The sequence below is a fragment of the Furipterus horrens genome, unplaced genomic scaffold, assembly GCF_987537825.1.
Source record: "Furipterus horrens unplaced genomic scaffold, mFurHor1.1.pri manual_scaffold_11, whole genome shotgun sequence".
NCBI lineage: Eukaryota > Metazoa > Chordata > Mammalia > Chiroptera > Furipteridae > Furipterus > Furipterus horrens.
In genome coordinates, this window is record NW_028327181.1 from 80,794,107 (window position 1) to 80,815,539 (window position 21,433).

At 48.8% G+C, this 21,433-nt stretch overlaps 2 pseudogenes; both read left to right on the top strand.

Annotated features, from left to right (window-relative positions):
- The first annotated feature begins 3,240 nt into the window (after nucleotides 1-3,240).
- LOC149998544 (arginine vasopressin-induced protein 1 pseudogene) lies at nucleotides 3,241-5,392 on the top strand (annotated as a pseudogene).
- A 14,457-nt stretch (nucleotides 5,393-19,849) lies between these two features.
- Nucleotides 19,850-20,441, top strand: LOC149998545 (geminin-like; annotated as a pseudogene).
- Nucleotides 20,442-21,433: the final 992 nt, after the last annotated feature.

Below are 21,433 nucleotides of genomic sequence, written 5' to 3' on the forward strand. Positions count from 1 at the left end.
TGTTAGTGTTTATAAATAGTTTGATTGGGACACAGTCATGCTCTTTTGTTTACATAGCATCTATGGTTGTTTTTGTGCTACAACAGCAAGAGAGATGGTATGACTTGTAGAGCCTACAAATTTACTCCCTGGCCTTTTACAGAAAAAGCCTGCTGAGTCTTGCTCCAAAGTGTAGGTGGAGGACCTAATTCACAGACCGAAGGACTCCATATTGAAGGTTAAGCAGCCCAAGGGAGGGGCCGAGTATCTCTGGGCAAGTCCCGCAAAGGCAGCCCACGACCCATTTTCTCAGGAGGAGCCCTGCTGGGGTGGGATTGGGGGTAGGTGGGCTGAGAGGGACCTTTGGAAGTGTTATTTCCCCTGGTCAGGAGAGCTGGGTGGAGTTAAGTGACAAAGAGGCAGGGGCTTTTGGGTGTGCTTCCATGTGGCATGGCTGTCTGGCTCCGGTGGCCTGCTTCTTCCCAGAGCCCTGGGGTATCTGGGAATGGGAGACCTCCCACAAGGAGAAAAGGGGACTCTAAATTACACCTTGCTCTTACCTTCCTGCAGCCTGACTTTCTGAATGAAACGGAGAAGGAGATTTGAGAATCCTCAGGGGAGAGCCCTGCCCATCACCACAGACTCTGGACCCGAGTCCACAGGGTGAGAAGTGACAGCTTATCCCAGCGCAGGGCACAGCCATCACGCCACTGGAGTTGTCTCTGGCCTGCACTCTAACACCTATGAAGAAGGGGTTTAAGCAGCCCGCTTCGTGCTCTCCCCTTCCTTCCTGCACCCGAATAGAAGAGGCAGCCAGAGACACTTGGGAAACTTGCCTTGAAAAACAGCTGAGTCAGAGAGATGAGCAAAAGACCTTGCGCTTGGGTGCATTTCCCAGAAGACCCTGTACCTGGGTGGCATTGACCAAGGGGGGAAGGTTCACCACTGAAGTCAGCCCAAGGAGACCATCCTGAGCTGCACTGACAGCTTATCCCTGCAGTGCTGGCCCAGTCCTTCCTCACTTGTTCATTCATTCATTCATTCAACATATATTTGTGGAGTGCATTTTTTGCGTTGAGCTTACCCTCTGGTAGGGAAGATTGACATTCTCTGCTATGGAGAGAAGGTTATAAGTAAAATAGAAATCACCAATAAGGTGTGCTTGGTGTCAGGCACTATTCTAAGTCCTGTGCCTATATAAAATCATTTAATCCTCTCAGAATGTGGGGGATTAGAGAGTTACAGTCATTATCTTCTTATTATAGATGGGAATCGCCCTGGCTGGTTTAGCTCAGTGGATTGAGCGTCGGCCTGCGAGCTAAGTGTCGCTGGTTCGATCTTCCAGTCAGGGCACATCAGAGAAGGAAAACTCTGATTCCAAAAAACCTCTGCTGCCTTGCGGCATACCTCTTCAGGGGAAAGGCTAAGGGAGTAAACCCCGACAGAAAATCCGGAGCCGGAGTCCCTAAGGCGGTTTGACGTTGTAGTCAACACCGGCAACTCCTGCGGCGCACCTGAAGCCAAGCTGTATTGACTCCGTCTTTCCCTTGGACCCTTCAGCTGCGAAGAGAGGGGGGGTCTGCTGCATGGGCAACAGCAGACCCTCCATATCACCCTGCCCAGGCTCTGTAGCTTCAGCTTCACTGGAGAGGACACTCCAGCGTCATCACAAGATGTCGATTCAACACGGGAGGAGACAGACACCGTGTCACTCCCGAGTTGGACTGCACAGCCATTCTCGGCGGTGCAGATAGACTCTTAAGAAGCTACACCATCGTCTCTCGAGACGGATGGCTGCCAACGATAGATGGGAATACACAGACTCAGCGAGGAGAGAGAACTTGGCCTGAGGTCACCCAGTTGGGAAGGGGCAGAGCCAGCCTGTGAACGCAGGCTTGTCTGATTTCAGAAGCTAAAGTCTTGACCACAGCCTGAACTTGGGTGTTCAAAGGGGAGAGAGACCTTCTTCCCTGGGAGGATCAGAGAGGACTACTTGGAGGAGGTGGCAATGGAGCTGGCACTGAGGTAGGTAGGATTTGAGTATGGGGCTGTTGGGAGTATTCCAGGCTTAGAATCTATCAGGACCAAAGGAAGGAATCAGGGAAGCACTGGATAGATAGGTGAAGACTCCAAGGTGTCCTAGGAGGGGCTTCTGGGGAAACTAAAAAAACCCCTAAGATATTTGCCTTAGAAATTTCTTTTTGGAATCTTGGCTCTGTGTCCTCAGACCTAATGTCTATGCTTACTCTCCAAAAAGCTGAGTGAGAAATTTCAGGTCAGTGTGAGAAAAAGAGAGGCTCCTATTGGTCCTGACCTTGCCCAGGCCTGCACACACCAGTAGCCTTGAACAAATTTCCCAGGGCCCAGGCCTGGTCTGGCTGTTGGGATTTCCCACAGTGAAGCCTGGGCTTGCTTTCCAGCTGAGATTCCAGATCCTGCCTGTGAATTTTCCATGGGGCTGTCACACCATAGGAAGGGAGAAAGAGGGAACTTTGTAAGCATGCAGCCTGTGACTTCATTAGGCCGGACTCACCGCCTCTTCTAGGATGGAGTGGGGGAAATTTTATCTTTAGAACCCTGGGAGACCAAAGTTGGGGGCCCAATTAGAGATTAAGCAGCAGATCCCCCCCCCCCACACACACACACAATGAGCCTCAGGCATCCAACCTGGGTCCCTGGCACCTACATCAGTGCTCCATAAATACCTGTGAATGAAGGAAGAAGTTGAATGGGTGCTGGGGGAAGGGGTTTGTCCATGAAGGTGTGAAACAGGCCTCTGCCTGCCAGAGGCTTCCTGTCTCGTCGGGAGGAGGGTGGGAAGCGGCAGTGTAATGGTGTAATCATAACAACATATTTCATTACTCAAGTGTAAGGCACCAAGGCAGCCTGGGCGAGGTATGTGTCAACACAAGGGTGGGGGAGCCGCTCGTGCAGGGGGTGTCCCCAGTTCTAGCCTAAAGAGGCTCTGAGCTCCCTGCCCTGTTAAGCAGTGACTCTTCCTAGAGGTCCTTCTGTGCTGGGTCCCTTAAGAGTTCAGGGTATCAGGCCCTATTTGGTCTCTGCTGTTTTCTGCCCAGGACGGAGACTCCAGAAACACACTGATGGAACTGTTTGCTCCCTGGGGCAGGAGGAGGGAGGGGGCCCTGGTGACTTTGGGTTCCCCACAGGACTTGCAAAGCTGTGTCATCTCTTCAGTGCAAGGGAATGAGTTGTGCTTTTTCATCAAACCCAGTTCCAGCAACTGCATTTGAAGGGGTAAACATGGCAGTCCTGAGCCACACTCATGGGGCCTTGTCAGGAGTCTCCCTGGTGGGAGGGTGTCTGCGCATGCCTTCCAAGTCAGTCACCCTACCACGGCCAAGGTAATGGTGGTGGCTCTGTTTCCCACCCCTCTTCCCCAGTCCCCTCAGGATCTCAAACCCTGGAGGCCAGAAAGGCATTTGGCTCTGACCTCACCCTCTCCCCTCTCCCATCTCCCCTCTCTCAGGGCAGGCAGCTGTCACACTGCTGAGTCTCACATCCCTCTACATTATCATATTACAAGTTGGGGCTCAGAGAGGTTAAGTGACTTGCCCAAGATTACACAGCCAGGAATGCCGTGGGAGCATGAACTACTCTGTCTGTCCAGTGTTTTTTCTATTGTATCAGTGGACTCAATAGACTGAAAGTTGGAGGTATGAAGCCTGCCCCAGACAGCCCCATCCCAAGGAGCAGGTCAAGGAGGTGGGGACTCCTAACTGAGGCCACCTGGTTCCAGATACTAGCGAAGGGAATGAGGGCCAGAGAAAGGAAAGTGAAAAGGAAGCGATCTGGTAACAAAACTTTGTGTTCTCCCCATCTGGAGGTGGGACATCCTGGTCAAGGCTCTATGCCTGGTGGCTGCTGGTTCAGGATGCCCTCTGCTGCCTGCTGCCTGGGGTGGGGTGCAGGTGGGAACAAGGTGTTAATTTACGGGAACCCTTGAAGACCTGTCTTCCAGGGAAAATACCAGGCTAATGGAAACAGCAAGTGGGAGCTCCATCTGGGGTCTCAAACTCGAGCAAACAGCAACATTTCTATTTGGAGCTGGGGTTGGGGGGGTATGGGGGGGTAGAAGTTGGAACATAATTTATTAATTAGTTATTTTATCCATTTTATTCATTTATTGAGTTACATGCTAGGCACTGTGCCAGGAGATAGGAATACATAGTCAATGGCAGTCCCAAATCACAGCAAATGCTCTCTCAACACTCACCAAGTGTGATTCACTTATTCCACATCACACGCATGTGGGGTTCAGAGAAGTTAAGAAACTTCCCCAAAGTCACAGAGCTAGCAAGTGGTAAGGGGAGACAGCTGAGTAATTTCAGTAGAGCAGGTCTCTCAGAGAGGTGGGTGTGCTCTGAGTTTTGGGGGTGGGGGTTGAGAGAGGGATTCTGCTTGCAGAAGTGGGGAGGAAGCATTTGATGGGGAGGCTTGTTAGGACAAGTGAGATTTCGTCCGTGGGGGAGAAAAAAGTTTCCAGGTTCAAGAAGTAAGTAGCATTTGCAAAGGTGTAGAAGCCCCAAAGGAAATGGTGTCCCAGGGTGGTAATGAGTTTGGGTATTAAGGGTGGGACTGGGGAGTGTGGACACTTTGGAGACCATAGTTAGGAGCTTGGGTTGTGGGGAGTCACGGGGTGGGGTGGGGTGTGGGGCAGTTCTGATGCATCAGACCCTGGGCACAGTGAGGGAAGGAGGAAGGGGACTGGCTCGGAATCTTCAGGAGTAACTCTTCTCTGGTGGCCGGCCTGTGCAGCTGGGTACGCAGCCAGGTACATAACGTAGGTGTGCGCCCCTGCTTGTGCTGAGCTGGGAGTGGACAGGAGGGCAAGCCAGCAGAGCCGGGGTGCTGCTCGGACCGTACCCTCGAATCCCACTAGGTCCATTGTTGTGCAAAGCACTGCATCTGAGCCCCAAGTCAGACCTGTGCTGGGGATGTCACCGTATGATCTCAGCCAGGCTCCCTCCCATGGGTGAACACCACCTGGTTCTCATGAACACCCTCATAGCAAAAGCCCAGAGCTGCGCCATTCCTTTCACCCTTTTGAAAGGCCCAGCAGGGGTTAGGGAAGGTGCTTCTTAGTTTGTCCCACCCCCAGGGCTGCAAGCAGACCTTGGCCAACATCTTCCAGGATGTGGAGCTGCTGCAGATCCAGGGCCTGTTTCAGCGTGGAGGGGAACGACTGGTGAGGAACACGCACAGATCCCCTGGGAATGTGCAGGGGGTCACTGCGGCAGAAGCCTTGAGGAGGCTTCGAAAGAAGAGGCCCCCAAGGCAGAAAACCCTGGGCCACTCCCTGCAGCCTGCTCGGAATTCCAGAGACCAGCCATCCACGGGACCCCCACAGAGCAGTGCCACAGAGATGGCTTCCAGCAATCAGCATCTGAACTAGCGGAGAACAAGGGCCAGGACTCCTGAAACGAGGAAGCCAGGCCTCACAAGCTACCTCCATCAGATCAGACACTGATCCAGGGAAGAGGCTGGGAATGGCAGTATCTTCCCCAGGACTTTTGCCAAAGGGCCTGGGAAGGTAAAGGAGGAAGAGAGACTTGAGGCACACTGCTGCTGGCCTGCTCAATTCAGACCAGGACTGGAGGTGTCCCATGAGCTCTACGTTGTGTGGGACCCATTTTTCATCAGGAGAAACAGCCACAGGTCTTGCCTTGGCCCTTTGGCATCTAACATTGCACTTGGGCTGCATGACATTGCCCTGGGAGTCAAGCGACGGGCCCGCAGACAGACCAAGCATCTCACCACTCCTGCTCCTCACCTTCCTGCTGTTAGGACTCATGGTCCAGTGGCCTGTCCTGCACCCCTGCCCCTGTCCCTGCCCGGGCCATACAAGGAAACTGTGGTTTAAGTGGCAAAATAAAAACATTTGCATAAAAAGAGTAACTCATCCCTGATCCTGCCCCAAGACCTATACCTCCCACCGTCTTGCCACATAAGACATGATACCATCAGTCAATCCAGACAGATGGCAGATGGGGTTACCCACTGGCAGATAAAAGCATGGGCTCCGGAGACTGACTCTTCTTGCTCGGTCACCAACAAGCCGTGTGAACTTGAGCAATTTCACTTCTCTTTGCCTCCGTTTCCTTATCTGTGAAATAGCAGTGATAACAGTACCTACCTCAGAGAGTTGGGGGTGGAGATAAAATGAGATGCTATAGAGGAGCAGTGCCAGGCTGTCAGTTAAGGTTCAGTACCCGCTAGTTCTCGTTATCAGATGCCACCTGCCCACCCTCCCCGGGGTCCAGCAGCACCTCAGAGCGCTGGCTGTCAGCAACTTTGAAGTCTGATCTAAATGCCTTCTGTTGCGGATGGATCCCAGCTTCCCTGATAGCCTCCCAGGACAGGGATGCGCACTCCAGTGTTCGATGCTCCAGCCCCTCTAATCTCAGGTCCTTCCCTCCTTCCCTCCCCTGTGATTATCACAAGCCCCCTTCAGCGGGCAGGCTTGGCTGGGCCCCACGGCCTTTTGAAGGCCTTTTGAAGTCCTTCATCCTGGTTCCCAGCCCCACACACTGACTTCTGAGAAAGCGGCTTCCCATCAAATCCTGCCGCCAAAAAGGCTCCCCTTTTAGATATTCCTGCCAACTCCGTTTTATAATCTCCACGCTGGGGAGGGAGGACAGTACAGGCACTTTGTGCGCAGGAAGGAAGCAATTAAATTATTAGCACTTTGAGAAATTAAACGACATAACTTATGGTGGAATAAGTTTAGCAAAAAAACCCCTCTTGTAATGTGAGAAAACAATTAAAAAGAATTATATAAGGTTGGGCTCGCTCCTTTATTGCAATAGAGTTAGCAGTTCATTGATTATCGTCTTGTTATAATGCAGCAGGATGGAGCGGGCTGCCACGGAGGCAGCGACACTCAGGAAGCTGGGTGCTTAGCTGGGTCCGGCAAGAGGACACGGAGGAGGAGCTGAAAGGTTTTCTGAGAGGGGGGAGGGGTAGGGGAGAATGGGATCAGGGAAAGATCACAGAGAGACTCTTCTCCAGGATCCTCCTGCTTTGGTAGAACTGTAAGTTTCCCAATGCCCAGCCCGTTCCCCAGCAATTCCGCTCCTAGGTATTCATCCCAGAGAAATGTTCACACAGCTCCATAACAGGACATGGATGAGGGACATTGCTGAGGGACCCTAAGTGTCTCTCTCCGGGAGGGTGGGAAGGTAAAATGGGGTGGCTGCCATGTAGCAGCAGCGAGAAGCAGCAGCGGAAACTGGATGTACGCAGAGCCATGTGGCTCCATATTTTGTCTACAGTATTATTATTTTTAAATTAATAAAATTTTCATTTACAGTTTACATTCAATATTATTTTGTATTAGTTTCAGGTGTAATGTGGCTAGGTCTCAAAAACCGAGTGCTCCATTGGGGTAAACAAGCGAACAAACAATCTGCTGCTACCACACCACTTGGAGGAATCTCTCAGACAAGTTGAATGAGAGAAGCAAGACATGAAAGAGGACCTATTATAAGATTTCATTCAGATGAAGTTCAAGAAGAAGCTGAACTAATGGGGGGAGACAGAAGCTGGAATAGTGTCTCTGACAGCAGAAGGGGGAAGGGGTAGTTTATTCCCAAGGGAACCCTTCTGGGATGCTGGAAATGTGTTAGATTTTGATCTAGGGGGTGATTACACAGGTGTACACATAAAGAAAAAAAATCAAGTTTATACTTAAGACCACCTCAATTACACACTTTATTGTACGCGTGTTATTGCCTCAACAGGAGCGCACAGGGTGAAAAATGTTGCCGAGGTGGAAGAAGTAGGAAACAAGGAGATACGACACAATACCATTTATGTTAATAAAAAACCAAACGTATATGAAGTAACACCACCTATTTTGCAATAACTCAGCAAACAGAAAGATAAATGCTATTACATGGACTTAGGCTATGGGAATAAAAAGAATGAATGAATGAGTGAATGAATGAATGAATAAAAACCAAGAACAGGGCCCTGCCAATTCGAATAACAGGCCATAAACAGAGAGTATTGGTTCATACAAACCTCTGCCTCTGAGTTAGTAGTTTGTAGAAAATCACTAGTTAATTCATCAGAAGGCCTTTGGGCTGCTTATGCTTTGTGTGGGGTGTTGGGGTACTTTGAGCTGAGGGGTGGGTATAGTAGACTCAGTCGCTGATGCCTGTGTGGAGGCAAAGGAGTCCCCTATCTCACCTTTTCTCTTTTTCTGCCATTTGCCAAGCAGGCCATCACGCCTACTTCCTTAGGGGGCCTCATGGACAATGGGCAGCTCCTTGGGGTGGGTCGACTGGAGCTGCCACCTATACTTAGCCCAGACTGCCTACTCCCAGCTGGGTCCCCTGGCAGCTTTCTTAACCTCTCTGGATCTCAGCTTCCTTATCTGTTACATGGGAATGATAAAGAGTGCCCACAGTGAGGGTAATTTGGAGTGAGGGTCAGCAAACTATTTTTTTAAAAAGATTTTATTTATTTACTTTTAGAGAGAGGGGAAAGGAGGGAGAAAGAGAGGGAGAGAAATGTCAATGTGCAAGAGATATATCGATTGGTTCCCTCTTGTATGTCCCTAACTGGAGACCTGGCCTGCAACCCAGGCATGTGACCTGATGGGGAATCAAACCTGTGACCTTTTGATTCACAGGCCAATGCTCAATCTACTGAGCCACATCAGCCAGGGTGAACTTTTAACATAAAGCACCAGATAATAAATATTTTCAGCTTTGTCGCCTGTCAGGTCTTTGTCACAGCTACTCTGGAAGCAGTCATGATGTAAATGAATGTGCATGGCTGTGTTCCAATAAAACTTTATTTATGAACACTGAAATTTGAATATCATAATTTTTGTGTGTCACAAAATATTCTTTTTCCTCCCCAAACCATTAAAAAATATGAAAGTGATGCTTAGCTTGCAGGGGATACACAAACAGGGGTTGGGGGCTGGATTGGCCCAAGGGTCATAGATTGCTGACCCCTGGCTAGAGAATTAAATGAGTTGGAAAATGCTCGGCACATAGTAAGTGCTCAAGAAAATTTAACAATGTTACTGCATTCACGCCCACTGTACAGGTGAGAAAGAAGAGGCTCAGAGGGGCAAAATGGTTTACCCAGGGCCACCAGGGAGTTAGTGGCAGAGCTGGGACTCTCCTAAGCCTGTGTTCAGTGTGGTGGTTTTAACCCACTTTGAAAAATGCCCCAAATGAGAAGGGTCAGATTGTATCTGACGCCCCCTTTTCCAGGGCTCACATCTTGCAGCAAGGAGTCTGGCCTCACTCTGGGTGGCTAGTTTCGCCTGATGGATCAGAGAGCGTCTGGCATCTGTGCAGTGCATTTTCACCCTTCCACGCCCTCCCCATCCTGCCACTCTACATTGTTGCTTCCTGGTCTCCTTTTGTCTTGCAGTGTCAATGGTATGAAGTTCTTGATGTGGGTGTTATTATGGGGTGTCAGAGTGAACTTCTGATGGCATTTTATATAAAGTTCAAAACCAGGCAAAGCTAATCTATGCTGTTGGGAGGTAGGAGAGCGGTTACCCCAGGAAGGAGGCACGTGGGGGCCTCTGGGGTTCAGGAAATGTTCTGCCTCTTGATCTAAGAGTGATCTTTGTGAAAAGGCATCTAACCTACACTTACAATCTGGGCACGTTTCTGTGTAGATGTTCTACTCCAATAAACTGTGCATAAAATAGCTGCAAAGGTACTTGGGCAAAATGAGGAGTTTTTGGTGAGTATAGTTGCGGGAACAAGGCTGACATCACCCAGGTCCTGCTGCTCTGCTGGGCAGCAGAGAACAAGACTGCGAAAGCTGTGCAGATGAGATTGGAAGTTCACTGGCCCATACACATCTCTCGCCTTAACATAGAAGGTGCTAGTCTTGCTTCCCTGGAGCACAGAAAATGTGTGAGTGTATGTTATGTGTTTGAGTGGCCTTGCGAACCTGTGTAAGTGGGTGTGATCGTGCTTGTGAGTGTGTGCATGAATGCGTGGTGTGAGATGTCTGTGTCTGTGCGAGCGGTTGTGATTGTGTTTGTTAGTACATAAGTGGGATGTGTGTGTGAGTGTGCTAGATGTTTGCGTATGTATGAGTGGGTGTATTTATGAGTGATTGCATGTGTGATATGAGGTGTATGTATGTACAAGGGGCTGTGATTGTGTATGAGTGAGTGTATGGGAGTATATGTGTTATGTGGTGTGAGTGTATGAATGTGTATGCCTATGTGTGGGTGTGATTGCATTTGTGTGTGCATACCTATGCATGGGTATAACTGTGAGTGTGTATCATGTATGTGTTTAGTGTGCATGTATAAGCAAACAAGTGAGTCTGATTGTGTTTGTGTCAGTATGAGATGTTGGTGTGTGTGTGAGTGTGTGAGTACTACCTTACACAGGGCCCAGAAGCTCTCCTTTCCCTTTGAATTTAAATTTATTTATTACAGAGAAAGAGAGAGGAGGGGAGGAAGGGGGAGAGAGAGACACACACAGAAAGAGAAAGAGAAACATCGATTTGTTGTTCCATTCATAGATGCATTCATTGGTTGATTCTTGTATGTACCCTGACTGGGGCTCGAACCTGCAACCTTGGCCTATGGGAATGACTCTCTCTGGCCAGGGCCTCTCCTCTCCTTTTGGAGTTGAGATTTGGGACCTAACAGTGGCCTGTAGGTACACAAGTGTAGCACGGACCACACATGAAGATGCCAGGACTCATCCCTCTGGCACGAGTGCCTGGCGTGCAGCGCTGCTGCTCCTCTGGTGAAAAGCCTTTCTGTGTTTTTATAATGCATGGCCCTTGATTGCTGCAGATTTATGCAGAGAAAATGGGTTCTGGTAACTGACAGACATTTAACCGTTGCCCATTTGGGTGGATCTCAGGTGCTCTATTTATTTCTGGAGGATTTGCAGGAATTCTCTCTGAAATGTGCCAAGCTTTCTACTTAGGAGAAGAAATTTATTTAAATCAGATGATTTAATTCTCTCATTCACAGGGAGCAAAACAAAGACTTTGCATTATAGGAGCCAGAAAGAGAGAGAGAGAGGGAGCATGCAGCATAAAGAAGGTTGAAACATGATGAATTGAGCTGTTGCTACAAGAAAATTTCTCTCCACTGGAAGGAGTTTCATACTTGGACCAAAAGCATAAGGGCTTATCTTCCCGGCCTTTCTGTGAAAAAGAGCTGATCTTGTTGGCTAGATTTGAGAAAGAGCTCTCCTGTCTTTCCACCCAATGTCACCCTCTTGGACCCCCTGCCCACTGAGCTTCTCTACTCCCAGCCTTGCCCACTGCGGTCCAATCCTGCCTACTTCTCTCTCCCATGCTTGAACTCGACTTTTCTAGTTCCAAGAGCACACCATGCCCCTGCACTATCTGCAATGTCCTCCTTCACTCTTGGCATGCCTTGTGAACCGTTATTTGTCCTTGACTCCGCTCAGATGTCATGTTTTATGAGATGCTTTCCTGACTCCTCTCCCTTGCAAATATCCTGACTGCATGCTCACCACACACAGCTGTAATTCTTTGCACATGGGTCCTTCTCCCACATTTGGCCACAAGTTCTTCCTGGGTAGAGACTGTGTCTTATTTATCTATGAATCACCGGATTCCAGTGCAATGCTTGCCACAGAGGAGATGTTGGGCATATAAAAGCTTCCTGAGTGAATGAATGAACCCACAAACAGGGGAATGGACAGGATGACCTCTATAGGCCTCAGCTGCAGACACACAGACATGTACACAGCCCCTCACTATGCTACCCCCCATGTGCTAAAGTCACCATGAAAATATTCACCCATGAACACATACGCTCCCCATCCCTAACTCGTGGCAGCTGTATTAAAGTCAATTCTTGGTTTGCACAAAGGGTACTTTGCTTTCAGGAGGGTTCTGGGTAGCAGCACTGTCCTTTCAGACAAAGTCTACCTGTGTCTGAAACAGCAAAAAATGAGGGTGAATGGTGGAACCGGAGGGGCATTCTGATATGGGCCAAGACCAAGTCGGGGGACTTGGTGCTTGGGGGTCCTGGCGGAGATGGGCTGCTCTGCCTGTGATCACGGGCTGGGGTAGGAAGGCCTGTGGGGAAAAGGGTTAGATCAGTGACCCAGAAGAGAGAAGGATCACCGGTTGCCTGGAGAGATGCTATCTCTACATGGATGAGTGTCCCCACCGGCAACCGGCTGGCATTCCTCTGCACTCAAAGGTACCCGCTTTAGAGAGAACACATACATGCCACTTGGCACAAACAAGTGAATGAAAGAAGGAAAGAATTCATTGTGTGAACTGGGCACGTTATTTGACATCCCTGGGACTCATTTTTTCTCACCTGTAAGTTGTGGGGGTAGGGGTGGTATTGAATTAGATGGCTCCTGAAGCCTGTCCAGTTCTGCTCTGACTCCACTCCCCTTTTTAGTGGCACATGCCCTGCACATACGTAAATAATCATACATTTACGTTACATATTAACTTGGCCTTATACCTCTTGGTATCTGGGTTCTCCGTACAGGAGGATGGAGACTCTGGGGTCAAATAACCCAAGGTTTAAATCTTGAGCTTCCCACGAGCTGATTGCATGATTTAGGGTAGGTCCTGTTAGTAGTCTCCAGTTCTTTACCCTTGAAGGAGGATGAAGAATCATCCTACTTATGAGCCCTGGCTGCTGTGGCTCAGTGGATTGAGCATCAGCCTGCGAACCAAGTGTCGCTGGTTTGATTCCCAGTCAGGGCACATGACTAGGTTGCACGTCATTTCCCCAGTTGGGGGGGCTTGTGACAGGCAACCACACAGTGAAAAAAAAAAAAAAAAAAAAAGAATCATCCTACTTATGGCTCAGAGTTTTGAGCATCAAGTGAGATAATAAATTCAAAAGAGTTTTGCAAGCTGTGTTAGTAAGGTATTGCTTATGATTGTCCCACACAACAGGCTCTCAGTAGATGCTCACAAAATAAATGGGCCACTTTCTGGATTAGCTTCCATCTTTATTCAAATTCTACTAACATGAAATCCTCTGTGTAGGTGTGTTTTAATGGCCTGTACCCTAAAGCTGGGGGCGATGCCGCCAGAAGTTCCCCGTCACTCCATGAAGCCCACCACCTAAGTGCTCCAACTTTGTCCCTCCCGTAAGTCAACAGCATGGGTGGGGGCTGGGAGGGGGAAACAAAGGAGCTGTTAGCAGGTAGGAGCAAGTGGGCTCATCTCTGTGCAAGTCACCACCAATAAAACCTAATCAATGCAACCCCTTTTAAGTTGGTTGGATCAGTGACCCAGAAAATAGCTCCCCTGTAGAAAAGGAAATGATAGTCAATAAACTGAAACGTCAATGGGAAAAATCTATTAAAGTGAGTGAGATATCAGGAGACCTCTGGTGTTAACAGAGACCCTTTGGAACAGAGCCATGGAGTAAGAGTGGGTTTTTAACCCTCTCAAGACCGGAGTCGCCCAGTTCCAACTCAGAAGGCAGCAGACACTGCAGCTTCCATGGCTTCGCTTGGCCCAGGGCTCCCCAAACAGTACCCAGAAGCCCATGCTGTGCTGAGCTCTGTGCTGCTTGCTCATTCAAGCCTGGTCCTTTGGGTGTGTGTGTGCTCCCTGCTAGATGGTCAGCAGGTGTGAGGCTGTGTCTGGGTGCTGCCCTTAGAGATGGCACCTCCCTGGACCACAAAGAAAGGAGCTGGGGGTCTCTGCTCCCTTAATTACAACAACTACTCTGGCCTGGGTGTGGGAGGCAGAGGGCAATGCCTCCAACTGGGCCGGGCCTGCTGATACCTAACCCCGCCAATTAGCAGGGTTTCACTCCTCTGGAGTTTACAAGGAAACAAAAGCCATCCTGGAGAAACTGGCCTGGCCTGCGGGCAGCTTTAGCAACTCTTCAAGCTCCCTGTGATCAAGTTGGGCGGGGCATGGGGGTCATTGTGGTGGGCCTGCGGGTTTCAGGGTAAAGTTGTGTTGAACCCAGGAAAATATGGGAGTGCATGGGCAGAAGGGAAACTCTCAGAATGGTGTGTGCTGGCTCTGGGAAGGCCTCACAGCTCACCCCAGGCCCTTGACCCACACCCATCATCTCCACTAGTGCCTTGGTGCTCGCATGGTCTCTGTGTTATGCTCAACAGTTACAATGTCTCAGATAAAGGACATTTGAACCTGCTGACATATCATGAATAACTGTGAAAGTGTTTTAAAGTTGAAAGGGGCGCATGGTAATGTAGATTTGGGGTGAGTTAGATATGGGCTGGCCTGGAGCGGAGGATTGCAGGGCATAAGACCTGGCTGTGCTCTGCCTCCTCTCATTTGCCTTTAGACAGAGCCTTTTGCTGGTGAACTCCACATCCAGTGACTACAGTAGTCCCTCGCGTTATCGTGGTTCACTTATTGCGGCATCACTGTATCGCGGGATTTTAAAAAATACTATATTTAATTATTTATTGCGGATTTTTTGCTATACCGTGGGATTTTGTGGTACTGTATACATATGTTGTTAAAGTTACGTAGGTTTAAGAGTGTAGAAAAAAAAGAATGTAGAATAAATGTAAGGTTTCTACTTCGCACGGGGGTCTGGGACGTAATACACGTGATAAGTGAGGGAATACTGTATATGCATCCTTTATATGTTATTATTATTGTTATTGCTATTGTTTAATCTTTGAGTTTTACAGTTTTTTGGAAGAGGTAGAATCATAGAGCCATAGTATTTATGCCACCTGGAATCAGCAGAGATATTGACAATGTCTTGGTCTGTTTGGGACATTTCCAGGGCCCATGAGTGGATGTTTATTCTCCAAGAGTCCAAAAGCCCACAAGAATAAGAGAAGATTACTGGATGAGACAATTACAGACAATATCTTCAGACCAGGAGTAGAGGTCATCCTTGTAGTCTCCCCTGTCTCTCCTGATGAGGTTCACACTGCTGTGGGTGTCATTCATACGGGGGGGAAGTGGCTACATTTGCTGGGGATTGTGAAAGGTGTCCTAATGTGTTTGAGGAGCAACTTATCAGAAGCTCTATGAAAATATAAAATTTGGAGCTGGGTCTGTCCTTTTCCCAAGGCCTAGGAATGCATCAGAAAGAGAATCATTTTTCCTGAGTAAATGAGAACTGGCTGGGTCTCTGTCTTCATTCCCTACCTCAGGTTGGTCATGGCCTCTGGTAGGTGGTGGGGAGGTTTCCACTTGTGGTGACAATAAATTGACAAATATGCCACAGACACGAGTCGAGTTTCTGGTTTCTCTGAATTATGGGTTTATGCCCTCTTTTGGATCTGGAGGTGTCCCTTTGGTATTTCAGGGAACATTCTGAAAGCTTCTGATGTGCCCCAAGTCTGCCTGGTGAGCCCCAAGCCTTGGGTGAGGGTCCATCTACTCCCGTCCCAGGAGCAGGGAAGAGCTGTGATTTAGAGACCTCTTTCCCTTTTCCTTCAACTCAGTGACTCCCTCCATGCCCCTGCCAACTTAAGAGGCCTGTGAACTGGATGAGAAAGTCTTCATAGAATCATCAAATGACTAAAGTAGGTAGCTCCTTGGCCCCCATAAAAAAAAAAAAAAAAAAAAAAAAAAAGAGGCCTGTGGAAATGGGGCCTGAAATAGCTGAGAAAAATCAACTAGTCATTCCTGAGGAGGTAGCCTGAGTTTTGGAGTCTACCGAGGTCTGAGTTTCAGGCTAATCTCTTTCTAGCTGTGTGACTTGGGGCAAGTCACATCACCTCTCTGAGCCCCAGACTCTCCTCCTTTAACATGAAAGCCAAGTATCTTCCTCATAGAGTTGTTTTCAGGATCAAACAAGACAATGTGTATAACATATTTACCACAGTAACTGGCACGCAGTAGGGGCTTGGAAATGGTAGTTACAGGATTATATTTGCAACAGTAAGTGGCCTATGATACAAAACGAAGAAAAGGATTTTTCAAAATAGAGCCGTTGTTAAGAATGCTAAGAACGGTCTCCGTTGCGGGATGAAGGTGGGGTGGGTGGGGCGCCAGGACGCATCCCACCTTGGCGCAGGAGGCTTTGACCACAAGGGCCCTAAGTCGAGGCTTCAGCCCGGAGCTGTGTATTTCTGACACTAGGTGGCAGTGTTGGCAAACATACCACTTCCCAGGCGCTGCAGAGAGACCCAAAGTCGGAAGAATTTTACTTCCAATTTAAATTATTTTTAGAATGGTAATACTCTTAAAGATCACCCAGTGCCATGATTCTACACCTCGGAAAATGGAGGCCCAGAGAGGGAAAGAGCTTTCCCCAAGGTCACAGAGCAAGGCAGTGGCAGCGCTGGGTTCATAGTCCATCTAGGACTCCTGACCAGATTCATTCATTTGGCACACCTTTGTCATCCTGCTCTTCCCCGTTATTATTCTGCTCAGGGTGTGTGTGTGGGGGGGGTGGGGGTGGAAATTAGGTGGGCTTGAGAGCCATGGCTTGTTTTCAGCAGCCCCCAAAAGGTTTACATGATTACCTGAAATAAATTTAGGGATCCCAGATTCCCCAAGATCTTAATTACATTCTGCTCCTCACTTACTGTTAATTAGTATCCTAGTGATAGAGGCAATGAGAAAGCCATTTCTCCTCTCCTCCCCCTTCAACAATCTGGTACTTTCTTAAATCCAGGGTGAATGGGTGGCCTAGCTCTGGTTTAGAAACACCCAGTCTAACTGTTTGTTTAAGGCTTAGCTTGCAGTTGTTTTGGCGTCTGTTTTATGTTAGGAACTAGGTAATGGCCCAACCCTCATTGGGATATTGGGAGAGGATGATTATACCCAATTCACAGCTGAGGAAGCTGAGGCTCAGCAGATGAAGTAACTCTCCATGGTCACACAGGATTTCCAGATTCTGAGCTTCTGTTCTTTCTGGCCCTGCCCTGTAGGGTTGGGGAGGATCAAGATGACCCACCTTTAGCATGTGTCCTCAGACCAGGGGCTTCATCCTGCCACCGAAAACCCCTGAGCAGAATGTACTTTGCACATTCTTTCTCTCACCTCCCCCACTGCCCCACGAGCTCCTTTTTAGAGCAGTCACTTTCTGAATAGGTTGCTAGTGGAAATGTGGTTTTCAAATTTGGGAAATCTCCATTAAGTCCTTTTATTTAAGGAGGATGTCATTATCGCGCCTCCCCAAGGACTATTACTGTTCTATTAGGCAAGGCCGCAGACTTCCTAGGTACTGTCTGGGGTCTGATTCCTGGGCAGGAGAATGTAAGACAGGAAGAACGGGAGGGGAGAGGAGGGGGAGAGGGAACAGAGGGTGGGAGGGAGGAGAGGAGAAGGAAGAAAGCAAGAGAAAGAATGAAAAAAACGTGGGAGGGAAAGAGAAAGGAGTGAGGAGAGAATGAGAAGCAGAGGGCACACACCCTTGGGGACAAGGTGGTGAAGAGATGACTGAGATCCTGGTCCACTTGGCCACCTGCTCGTCTACAGGGTTTCAGATTAAACTGGAGGGGAGATGCCAGGAACTGCCTTCCTTATTTCCCCTTCTGAGCAGATGGGGGCTACAGGGGAGTCCAGACAACTCAAGTCTCCTGTCCTCCAGCTAGCTCCTGGTCCAACCTCAGGCCTCTAGGTTCAGACTGGGGAGGGGCTTCTGTGAAAGCCAGAAGAGAGGAAGAGGATGCCCAGGGAGAGCTATTCTGGACACTGGGTCTGAACTCAGGGCATTGGCCTTCCTGACTACTCTGGTGGACATATTCTGTTCTCTGCCCTTCTGTCTAGAAAGTAAGCTGCAGAAAAGCAGGACCACTTCTCTCTGATCTTTGCTGTCTCCTGGGCACCAAGAGCAGGGCCAGGCATGTAGCAAGTGCTCGGTAAGTGTTTGTGAAATGAATAGTAAACAATGGATGAAGAAACAGCTCGGCTGGTTCCCCATCTTTTCCCTTGTTGCATTCAGAGCAGTCCTCTGGTTCGAATGGATCTTCCTTCTGTTCTCAGCAAAGGCTGGTGATCCTCGATGCCTTCAGATTTCACACACACACACACACACACACACACACACACCCCTGGGCAGGGTTTAGGGAGGGTCTGGAACCGCATGGCAAGCAGCTGCCACTGGCTTGGCCAAAAGAGAAAAAACAAATGCCTCTCCTGGGAACTGCCTGTTAGGGGGTTACCAGCCGCAGGCTGGAAGTGGTTTTAACCTCTGGGCAGGAAGGTTGCTGCTTTGAGGACAAACATCCTGGCTGGGAAATCCCCTGACCTAGGGGTCCCTGGGGCCTGGCAGGCTCATTCCATGCCATCCTGGCATCATCGGACTTTCCCCTGGCTCTAGGCTTGAGGCCAGGGCCCCTCCTGCCACCCCCAGGAGCCCCAGTGAGAACTAGCCCAGGCCCCTGGGGTTCCCCTCCCTCTGAGCTCCTGTGCAGAAGTGATTAATGAGGCAGAGGAAGACTGTCTTCCCAGCTGTGTCAACACGCCCCTGCTGTCCAGAAGTGGCCCCCTTAGCTGTAGGGATAGCCTCCTCCGTGCCTGTGCTCTTCTCATCAGGGCCCACTTCAGGGCCTGGACCTCCCACTGGGCCATCTGAGTCTGATGGTGGTGATGATGGTGATGATGATGATGATGATGATGATTTTACGGTGCCTACAGCACTTGATATTTGCAGAGACCAATGCCATCTTTCTTCTTGGCTCCTTCCAACTGCCTGAGCCAGAGGATCAGGTGTGGCTATCTTTGGGTCACAAGGAGCAACTGAACTACAGTTTCTGGAGCTTGTATCACCTCCTCTGTGAAGCCTTTCCTGATTGCCCCAACAGGCTTTGCGCATATCCCTGCCCTCCAGTCACTGCCAGGTATTGTCACTGTGTGGGGAGCACATCTGTTTCCCTCACTGCTTCCTTAAGGGAGGAGACTGTGTTTCTCTGGGTCTTATTCATCCTTGTACCGGAACTCTCTTCCTCTACATTCCTGTTCTCACAGCAGCCTAGCACAATGCTTGACACATGCGATGATAAACATTTACGAAATGAACGAATGACCTGGAGATCTGGAATGATCTGGAGTTCTAGGGCTCTGGTCTGCCTGTGGTTCTGCAGACTGATTCCCTGGTGTTGGAGCCGGCTCAGACCTGCCCATGACCACACATCCTGCCGCGGGTCCCAGCCCATCCTTGTGGGGTTCTCAGCGATTGCCACCCAGGGAATTCTGATGGAGCGATTGTGAACTTGTGCTGCCTGGGAGTGGTGGTGGTGGGGAGGGGGGCCAGGAAGCCAGAAGCAGCCACATGATTTTTTAAAAAATAAGCTTTTTATTTTGGAATAATTTTATATAGAAAAGTTGCAATGACAGTACAAGTTCCTGTATACCCTTTACCCAGTTTCCCCTTTTTGTTAACATCTTGTATAACCAAGGTACTTTCGTCAAAACTGAGAAATTAACATTATGCCTTACTAGTAATTAACCTCCAGTCTTTATTTGTACTCCACCAGCTTTTTTCCATTAACGTTCTTTTTCTGTTCCAAGACCTAATCCTGGATACTACATTGCAGTTGGCCCACATGATTTTGAGAATGGTGTTTTATTTAAAAATGTGTGCAAGTGTTGCTTTCTTTCTCATAATCTATCTGAGTTGATTTTATGTGAGAACAAAGGTTCTTCCTACCAAATATTTCAGAAAATGAATATCAACAAGTTTGTTTCTTGTGGCTTCTCAGGCTCTTCTGTGCCCTGCTGCATGCCTGTGGGTGTGAAGGACAGTCTCAGGTTTTCTTCTGGAATCACGACATTAAAATCTGCCAACTGGGTTGGTGGGGACAGTGCAGATGGCCGGGGGGCCCTGTGCGAGACCCCAGCAGGAGGTGTCAGCTGCCGGACCAGCCGCTTTGTGCTCCGCGGAAATCAGTCCTCCAGGTCCTCCCGGTCTTCCTGCGCCTCTGCGGGGTCACGGTGCACAATGAATCCCAGGATGAAGCAGAAACAAGAAGGGACCAAGGGCATGTAAAGAGTAGTCCTGTCCCCAGAAGAACTCTGGAGACGACCAAGCCTTCTACAGCTGTATCTCTTGTGGGAAGAGAAAATGAGTTGGTATAGGTGTGATCAAAACGAAATATTGGAACGACCAGTTAACATCTAAGACTTCCAGCTCTGGAGTTATTGTCCAAGAACATAGTGAAAATAAAGATCTTGGAGTTACCCAAGAAGCATTTGATCTTGTGGTTACAGAAAATCCATCCCCTGAATACTGAAAAGAAGTGGCAGAAAAAATGAGAAACTTCATAAAGAAATTGAACAAAAAGACAAGGAAGTTGCCCACCTGACAAAGGAGAATAAAGAATTGACAGAAGTAGCAGAGCACGTGTCGTACATGGCAGAGCTCAGAGAGAGATTGAAAGGAGAACCTCTGGATAGCTTTGAATCACCTGATAGTCAGGAATTTGATTCTGGAAAGGAAACTGGTGAGGATTCTGAAGTGGAAGGCTCAGAAACTGGTGCATGTGCTGAAGAAATTTGTCTCTTCCTCTACAGATGCAAAGCCCTGTATATAAGATTCATGAATATTTGACTTGAGTAATACACCAGTGAAGTTTACCTCCACTGTAGTTCTTTGTAGCAGAACAAATAACTACGTAATGCAGACTTAAAATCAAACTTCTTTGTTTGAATCCTGGGACTCTTATTGTATTAAAATACAAATACTATGTATTTTTAATCTATGGTGTTTTATGTAAGTAGCATTTTCTCAGATGTCAGGTGTGACGTGTATATAATAAACTTCAGTCTCCTATTGAAAAAAAATCTGCTGACTGCAGGTCTGATCTGAACAAGAAACAGTGATTGTTGAGCCCCTCTAGGGCAGGGACAGCAGAGGGCTGGGTGGGGGGAAAGGCTGTATGTAAGTGTGTTTGAGGGTGTCAGGGTGGTAGCCTGGGGTCTCTTGAGAGGCAGAGACATGATGTTTGAGCTGTGAGCAGGAGAATTGCCCTGGTTCCCCGGTTATTGGTCCTCAGCCTCTGTCTCTTGCCCCCACCCCATCTTTCCATGTGTGTATCTATTTGCAACATCACAGCTGGTCTTGGTTTTCCTTATATTTCTGGTCAGCTGGTGGAATAATTAGAGTTAAATTTTTTAATTAAAGCGTTACCGGATGTTCTGTTAATAGCAGAGATGAACATTCCACCTGCTTTAGGGAAGACAGGGTCTTCCTGGGCAGTTAAGGCTTTGCAGCCTCAAAGGGCTGGGGGCGAAAGAAGCCGGAATGCGGGCGGGTCGATGGGTCAGTTAAGGTCCCGTTCTTTGGCGCCCTCCACTGAACAGCGCCCCTCCTGGTGTGCAGGCCTCTGACCAATGTCCGCTGATGTCATTTTCTGGGCTTCTGGTTTCTTTGCTCTGAGAGATGGATAAGCTGGTGGGGCTGCGGGAGAATGTGGGAGGGAAGGTATTTGGAATTTGGCTTTGGAATTCTTCCCATTTTGGAAGGATAGCCAGTGAGTTCTGGGAGAGCCCTCTGCAGGCTGTCTGCTTTGGTCAGGGGCCGGGT